At 42.8% G+C, this 8936-nt stretch overlaps 1 non-coding gene across 1 annotated transcript; it reads right to left on the bottom strand.

Moving 5' to 3' along the window:
- Positions 1 to 5726: 5726 nt before the first annotated feature.
- On the bottom strand, positions 5727 to 5830 carry LOC142864045 (small nucleolar RNA U13). The gene has a single exon (XR_012914638.1). It is a non-coding gene; the product is annotated as a small nucleolar RNA U13 (small nucleolar RNA).
- Between the last annotated feature and the right edge of the window lie 3106 nt (positions 5831 to 8936).

Raw genomic sequence — 8936 nt, 5'->3', positions numbered from 1 at the left:
CAAAAGGTAATCAGAAATTGAAACTGTGCACTGCTTACATGAATTCATTTGTGTGGAGAACAAAGCCATTTTTATATACGCCTGCAATGTCCATTTGACTGGAAGCCAGAACATTTTACACAAGCAGCAGGATCCATCCCCTGAAACCTGAAATTGATTCAGGTTTTCTCTGATAGGAGGGGAGGAAAACGAAAATGAAAAGGCACGTGATTATAATTGCAGTTGGAAGCAGTCCCAATTACAAGAGCAGTTCTGTAAAAATTATTCTTTTGGCTTCACCTTAAATTATCGTAATGGAACAGTAGTGTTTAGGAGGAGCAAAGAAAAGCAGGGAAAGGAAAGCTGGAAGTTTTTATTCATTCGTTCAACAAATATTGAGCACCCACAACATGGAAAGCACCAACCGAGAAGGACCTGTGGAAACATGAAGATTATTCAGACGAGAGGTCAGCCCTCAAGACAATACAATACAGCAGGCAAGTTAACAGGCATGTGCGTGCGCGCGCACACACACACACACACACACACACACACACACACCTGTAATATCCTCACTAATCAAAGTCAATAGTGGAACTTTTGCTACCTAAACTCAGGGGCCAAACAGATTCTGATACATTTTAGAATAAATCTATCTCTATCCCTATTTTCTTTTTTTTTTTTTTTGAAACAGAGTCTCACTTTGTTGCCCAGGCTAGAGTGAGTGCTGCGGCATCAGCCTAGCTCACAGCCACCTCAAACTCCTAGGCTCAAGCAATCCTCCTGCCTCAGCCTCGCGAGTAGCTGGGACTACAGGCATGCACCACCATGCCCGGCTAATTTTTTTTTTTTTCTATATGTATGAGTTGGCCAATTAATTTCTTTCTATTTATAGTAGAGACAGGGTCTTGCTCTTGCTCAGGCTGGTTTTGAACTCCTGACCTCAAGCGATCTGCCCGCCTCTGCCTCCCAGAGTGCTAGGGTTCTATCCCAACTTTCATTATTTGCTTTCCAAAACTCAAGGACCTCCAGCCTTCAGTGCCTAGACTCATGGCCCAGTCAGTCTCCAAACTCAGGAACCTGATTGCTGTGGCTAGGTGGCCCCAAATACCATGAGACTTAGAGGAGTGTGAGATACCTTCCGATAGGATGCAATTTCATGGAGAACATATTTTAACTGAGCCTTGAGCGATGGGTAGAATGTTTTATCTCTAATCTCAGTGCCATCTGGCAATCCTTTGGCCTCATCTACCTCCTTGCCAAATCCCCCCTTCTAAGCCTTTCACCACTCTTTCAAGTCCCCTACCTCTATATGCCCCCATTCACCCTCTTACTTGATAGAGAAAATAGGAACTGACAGCTGTGACCACATTCCTCCTCCCCAGTAAAAACCACCTGACCTTTCCACATTTCCTTCATCATCCATCCTTATCTCATTCCCATCTGTCTCAAAGGAAAGCATGTTAGAGTTCTCCAGAGAAACAGAATCAATAGAAGATATCTATATTCTTCATATATATATATGCACAAATATATGTATATATATGTTACATAAATATGTGTATATATACATATATATTTGCGTATATATGTTTGTATGTGTACATATTATATATATTAAGGGAACTAACATCTCTATTGATTATGGGAATTAGCTCACACAGTTATGGAAGCTGAGAAGTCCCATGATCTGCTGTCTGCAAGTTGGAGAACCAAGTGTAGTTCAGTCTGAGTCTGAAGTCCCGAGAACCCAAGGAGCTGATGAGGTAACCCCCAGTCAGAGGCTAAAGGCCTGAGAATCTGCGGTGGGGTGTCACTGATATAAGTTCTGGAATTCAAAGACCCAGGAACCAGGAGAGCTGATGTGCAAGAGCAGGAGAAGAGGGATGTCCCAGCTCAAGAAGAGAGAGAGGAAATTCACTCTTCCTCTGCCTTTTTGTTCTATTTGTGCCCTCAAAGGGTTGGATAATGCTCACCCACATTGGGGAGGGTGGATCTTCTTGGCTTAATTTAATGATTCATTTAATCTCTTCCAGAAATGCCCTCACAGACACACCCACAAATCGTGCTTTATCAGCTTGCTGGGCATCCCTTAGCCTAGTCAAGTTGAAAAAAATTAACCATAATAGAAATAATCCCCTTGGAGGATTATTTCTTAATTTGGTCTTTGAATTCCATCCTCTCCCAAGTCTATCATCAGTTGATGAACATTTAGATTGTTTTCAGGTTTGGGAAATTTATAAATAAGCTGCTAGAAACATTTGCGTACAGTTCTTTGTTTGGACATATGTTTTTATTTCTCTTGTAAATACCAAGAAATAGGATTACTGGGTTACATAGCAAATGTATGTTTAACTATAAAAAACTGCTAAACTGTTTTCTAATTTTGTTGTACCATTTTGTCTTCCTATCAGCAATCAGCAATGTATGACGACTCAAGTTACTCCACATCCTCATCAGCACTTGGTATTATCAACATTTTGTTTGTTTGTTTGTTGTTTTGCCATTCTAATAGGTGTTTAGTGATATTTTACAGTGATTTTAATTTGCATTTCCCTAATAACTAATGATGTTGAGCATCTTTTTATGGGCTTATTTGCCATCCATGTCTCTTCTTTGATGAAGGGGTCTTTTGTCCATTTAAAAAGTTGGGTCGTTTGTATTCTTATTGCTTTGTGGGAGTGCTTCTGTATATAAGTCCTTTATCGTGTACATTTTTGGCAAATATTTTCTTCTAATCTGTAGCATGTCTTTTAATTATGTATTTATTTATTGAGTCAGAGTCTCACTCTGCTGCCCGGCTGGAGTGCCATGGCATCAGCCTAGCTCACAACAACCTCAAACTCCTGGGCTCAAGCAATCCTTCTGCCTCAGTCTCCCGAGTAGCTGGGACTACAGGCATGTGCCCGGCTAATTTTTATATATACATATATATATATATATATATATTTTTTTTTTTAGTTGGCCAATGAATTTCTTTCTATTTTTAGTAGAGCCTCTTGCTCAGGCTGATCTTGAACTCCTGAGCTCAAATGATCCACCCGCCTCTGCCTCCCAGAGTGCTGGGATTACAGGCGTGAGCCACCGCGCCCAGCCTGTAGCTTGTCTTTTAGTGACATACAAAGAATAGAGTCTTAAATGTTGATGAAGTCCAATTTATCACATTTTTCTTTTATGGGTCATGCTTTTTGTGTCCTATCTAAGAAATTTTGATCTAACTAGTGATTTCTTTTAATTAAACCAAACTTATTCAATTCAAAGCATTTTTAATTTTTTCTGAGACTGTAATTCCTTCTTTCTTAGGATTAAAGTATCTTTCTTAAAATAATAAAATGATAAGAATGATAAGAATAGCTAGAAGTCTGCACGTGCATGTATGTGTGTGCATATGTGCCTAGTAAAACAGAGTTGACTGATGATTCTACGTTGGTGTCATGGGTTCCCCAGAAAGCATATAGAAGTTAGCATGTGACAAAGACTCTCTCCTTGACTAAACTTTAGTCAGTCTCCTCTGAGCCCTCTTCTTAATAGGCTTTGACCTGGGGCTTCAGTGTGCTTCCTTGTATCTCCCAGTTTTACCAAGAATCCTGGTAAATTGGTTTAGAAAGAACCCACCGCTCTCACTATCTGATCACATTTGATATCTGATAAAATTTCTCATCCCCCACTGTCTTCCAGGTGATATCTGATGACCTTTGTCGATCTTCAGCAAGAATCGTGTCAAGGCTGTCTAGCCAGAGTTCCCCCTCAGTCCTGATTTTTCATCTTGGTCATTTTCCATCCGCTGAATCCCCACCCTGCTCCTTGACTACGATTCCCTGCTTGTCCTTGTTGTATTCAGAACGGAGCCCAGTTCTATAATGAGGTCTCTTTCACCCTATGACAATATTCTCTGGATAAAATTTGTTTTTACCATTTTAACTACCGTCCGGCTCTGGTTTTTCTTTGACACATGCAGGGATTTATTTTATTGGGAAGTGCTACCAGTAATGACATCTCTAAGGGTGTGCGTGAAACAGGCTGGAAGGGGGAGGATGAATCAGGATTCGGTTGCAACAGAGGCCTCAGCTGATCTTTGGGGAGCAGGGACCTGGAGCTGGGAGGGCCCTTCAGAGTTGCCTTGAATAGAGGGGAGGGTCTGGACCTTTGCACCCCACCACCCCTCCCCCCATCAAGTGAGAAAATGTGAGAAACTAATTTAAAATATAGTGTAGATATAGGAGAGATTAAGTATTTGAACTATAGTGGCTTTGGTGAACTCGAGGCAATCCTTCTATAGGCACAAATAAAACAAAGCTAATTAGTCATTTGTGAACGCCTGTCCATGGTTCTGTGACCTCTGCCACACCGCCACCAGGTATCCTGGCAACAGGCTCTGAGCTTGCTGCCTGGTTTGCATCATTCCCCCCTGGGGTAAGAGCATCACTTTTACCTGTTCTATTGTCTCTTACCCTCATGAAAACAAGGAACAACCATTTTGTATGAGTGCGAATGGCTGCCTTTCTCAGCTGGCAGAGCTGGGTGATAAAGAAACTGCCCAGCAGAAAGACCCTCGTGCCCAGTGGTGAATCCAAGGACAGGCAGACAAGGCTCAGCATGAGAACTTTAATAAAGAATAACTCTTGAGGGCATGCGGGAAACGATGCGTCGCTGGTTTTAATTTACATGCTTGGCCATCGCTCATGCATCGTTGAACCCCCTGCCCCACTTCTCAAATTGTCAGTCGAAGCTGAAAAGGCAGACAAAAGCTCCAAGTTGCCCACCGCCCAGCTCTGCACAAACAAATCCAAGGGTCCAGTAGAGGAAGAGGGGGTTTTCCTTCCCCAGAGTGGTCCTCCTGGCCTCTTCTAGTCCTCATAGCAAAAAAAAAAAAAAAAAAAAGAAGTGCTCCTGGGAGTTGGAGCTGTCAGGAGAGATAAGGTCTTTCTGCTATCACATTTTTAATCTGACCTTCTTGAAATGAGGAAACCAGCCTAGGATAACTCGACTAGCTTGTGGCAAAGCCAGAATTAGAGACCGATCTCTGAAACCACGAGCCACTCGATTCACCTAGATCTTCCCCCACCTCTCACGTCCGCTTTGTCACTAAGTTATGTTGTGTTGACTTAAAAACAGCTCTCAGACTTATCTGCTCTTGCCCAGTTACCATTGCTACCATTGCTTAAGTTCTGCCTAACATCTTGGGCAGCTGCAGCAGCTTCATACCTGGTCTCTCTGCCTTGGTTTCTCCACGGCCAGCCCATTCTGCACATAGCAGCCAGCGAGATGATTTTAGAGCACAAATCTGACAAACTCATTACCCCACCCACACCTTTACGTAGCTCCCATTCATTCCTCTTCATGATAAAGTCCAAACTCCTTAGCCGTAGGTACAAATGCCATCTTTGGCACGACAGCAGTTATGACTGCAAACACAAGGAATAGTGGCTTTAACCATAAGGATATTTAGAATTTTCCTGCTTAAAAGTGCTAACGTAGGCAGGCAGTGTCACCATTGGTTTGGTGACGCTGTGAAGCTGTGGAAGACCCCATCGTTCTCTGTCCTCTCTCTTTCATCCTCAGGCCTCGCTGTGGTCACAAGATGGCTGTTGCTACTCTAGACACCAGGTCCTCACAGGACAGCATCCACATCACAAAGGAAGGAAGGGAAAGAGGAAATGGGAAACTTCTCCTGCTACAGAATTCTTTTTTTTTTTTTTTTAATTAAGGATGAAATTCTTTCCTTGATGGCTTTTTTTTTTTTTTCACGTCAGATGGGTAACACACCAACGTCGTAACAAGGACCGAAGGAGGCACATTTCACGCATGCGCGTGAAGACCCAGTCACTGTGCTTATGAACTACAACAGGATCTCTTTGGTGCCTTCTGCCACGCTTCTGACGTTTCTTTGGCCAGAACTGAACACCGCATCCAGCCCTAGGCCAAGCATTGTCATCAAGGTAAACATGATTGCAGGGATGGGTGCTATGATTTGAATGTGGACCTCAAAGTTCAAGTGTCGGAAACTTGGTCCTCTCTGTGGCAGTGTGGGAGGTGGGGCCTAGTGGAGGGTGTTTGGGTCATGGGCATGCCCTTCTGAATGGATCAGTGTCATTATTTTGGGAGTGGGTTTATTATCATGGGAGTGGGTTCCTTATAAAAGGATGAGTTCAGCCCCGTTTTCTCACTTGCTTTCTCACCCTCTCTTACTCTTAAGCCTTCTGACATAGCAAGAAGGCCCTCGGAAGAAGCCAGCCCCATGTGGCCGGGCGCAGTGGCTCACGCCTGTAATCCTAGCACTCTGGGAGGCCAAGGTGAGCAGATCGCTCAAGATCAAGAGTTTGAAACCAGCCTGAGCAAGAATGAGACCCTGTCACTACCAAAAATAGAAAGAAATTAATTGGCCAACTAAAAATATATAGAAAAAATTAACCGGGCATGGTGGCACATGCCTGTAGTCCCAGCTACTCGGGAGGCTGAGGCAGGAGGAACACTTGAGCCCAGGAGTGTGAGGTTGCTGTGAGCTGAGCTGATGCCATGGCACTCTAGCCGGGGCAACAAGAGTGAGACTCTGTCTCCAAAAAGAAAAAAAAAAAGAAAAAGAAGCTAGACCCCTTAATCTTGGACTTCCCAGCCTCCAGAATGGTGGGAAATAAATTTCTTTTTAAAATAAATTACCCAGTCTCTGGTATTCTGTTATAGCAGTGCAAAATGAACTAAGACAATGGGCTTAGGCCAATTTCGATTTATGTTCTGGCCCTGGGCACTCCACTACCTGAACAAAATCAAAGTTCTATTAGCAACAAGGAGACACGGCTAATGCAATGGCAAACTACAGTGTGTGGCCCAACCTATGAGCTCTCCTGAGCTGGCCTCTACCTACCCCAATAGCTGCATTTTCTGCCACTGTTCTTTAAAACAGCCTTGTACTCTTGCCACAGGAAGCCACTCACTTTCCCCAGAGCAGTCCTCATGACTTCATACATGCTGTTCCCCCTCCTGGAATATCCTTCCCTTCTTGATAATCTTATAAACTCTTGTTCTTTTTGGAGAATTCGACTGAAGTGTTACCAGCATTGTAAAACCCTTCCCGATCCTCCAAATCAGGGTCAGTTACCCTTGACTTTTCTTGGTCTAAACAGTGCCTGATGCACTGTAGTCGCACAATAAGTATTTGTTAAATGAATCTTTTCATCATTCACGTGTACTGCTATCTTAAGTCCTCAGATAATGGCCACTGCTTACACTTCAACTAAAATAATTATTTTCATCATAGAGCCAGTTAGCAGATTCTTTTGTATAAAAAAAAATTTCTGAATAGTGGGATTGAGTTGCTTATGAATTTAAGTGAGAAGTTGTCTGATATAGAATATGATTTTGAGGGAGCTAAAATATCCTCTTGGATGTGTAGTTTCATAATATTTTATCCTATGGTATCTATGATAAATAATTCTCTTGCACTCCTGTGTGTCTTGCATTCATTTTCTTCCTGTCAAACAATGTATTCTGTGCATATTATATAGAGATAAGGACAATGAAAAATGCTAATTTGTATTGGGGCCAAAACTAGTTGGGGGGACATGTACAGAGCATTTATTCAAATACAAGCAGTGAGATAGAAGGGGAAAGAATGAGAGAATATGAAGTAGGAAATGATAAGATGTTAGAATGCAAATTATCCCAGAGTGTGGGAAGCAAGTTCAAAATAATTTCAGGTGGTACAAGTAGTTAGCCTTAAATGACTTTAATGTACAAGAAAATTACTCTCTTTTTGGTTCTCTCTTAATTCTTGTAAATGGTCCATTTCCACAAGTCACCAGGCTCAGGAAGTGGCCTTCCACCTTCTCTGGGGCTCTGTGCTCTGTGCTCTGACCTATCTGACAATGGCTTAGAGCCGTTTAAGGGAAGCAGTTGGCACAAATCTTTGGCATTCTGCCGCCTGACAGGTACTGCTAGTGATGAATAGAAGCAGAAAACGTCTACGTGGCCACAGAATGGGACTGGGAGGTGGAAGTTGCTCCTATCAATAGAAGGAGACTTTGGTGGGTGGCAGGAGTGGTCCGTAGGTTCAAACAGAAGAAAACTGGGACTGTAAGTAAAAGGAGGAAGTAGAGGTGGAAGGAAGAAAAGGTGAGAGGAAGGAGGGAAGACACTGAAACCTCTAGGGTTAAATATGAGAAGTTGTTCAGGCTGTTCCTTCCAGGTAGCTCCACCTCATTTCTTTGAAATATGACTCAGTTCCTTACCCAGGGGCATGTCTGCCATTGTTCTGACAAAACATTAAAATCTTTACTCTGTACTCAGTTGGGTGGCTTCTCCATTCTTTCTCTCCAGCCATGTCTTCATAGGCCAAGAATCACAGATGCGGCAGGTACCTGCCTCACACCCCCCCCGACAGGAGAAAGCTGGTTGTCTTGTGATTGCAGTCTTTCCCCAGCCTCACCCCCGTGGGCTGTTCCCACTGGCGTTTGGCTGCTGTTGTCTTTGTCTTCGTGGGTTTTCGTTCCCTTACAACTGCTGCAGCGAAGGGTAGGATCTGGGGACTTCCTGGGCAAAAGAGGAGGACTGGGTTTTGGAGTCTCACTATGTTAACCAGGCCTCCATCTCCTGGGCTCATGTGATCCTCCCACCTCAGCCTCCCAAGTGGCTGGGACCACCCATGTGTGATACCTAGACTGGCTTTAAATATCCTTTAACCCTTTGCACTCGGATGTCGAGTGTGACTCGACATGGTTAGCAAAAATTATAGAGATTAAAATTACTCTTTGAATATATCAATAATTTGAAATATAAAAAAAAATCCAAATAAACAAGTTTGTATAAAAAGAAACTCCAGTTTTTTATTCTACTGCCGCGCTTTGTAAAATCTGGGGTATTTAAAAAATTAAATCCTGAGTAGAATAAAGGAATCGAGAAAAAAGCAAGCGAGTGCAAAGGGTTAAATTCAGAAAAATTACTCACTTTTTAAAAAATCTCAG

This window comes from Microcebus murinus, chromosome 23, assembly GCF_040939455.1.
Source record: "Microcebus murinus isolate Inina chromosome 23, M.murinus_Inina_mat1.0, whole genome shotgun sequence".
In the NCBI taxonomy this organism is placed as follows: domain Eukaryota; kingdom Metazoa; phylum Chordata; class Mammalia; order Primates; family Cheirogaleidae; genus Microcebus; species Microcebus murinus.
Note: the sequence above shows the minus strand (reverse complement) of the source record. Positions and strands in the feature narration are given on the sequence as shown.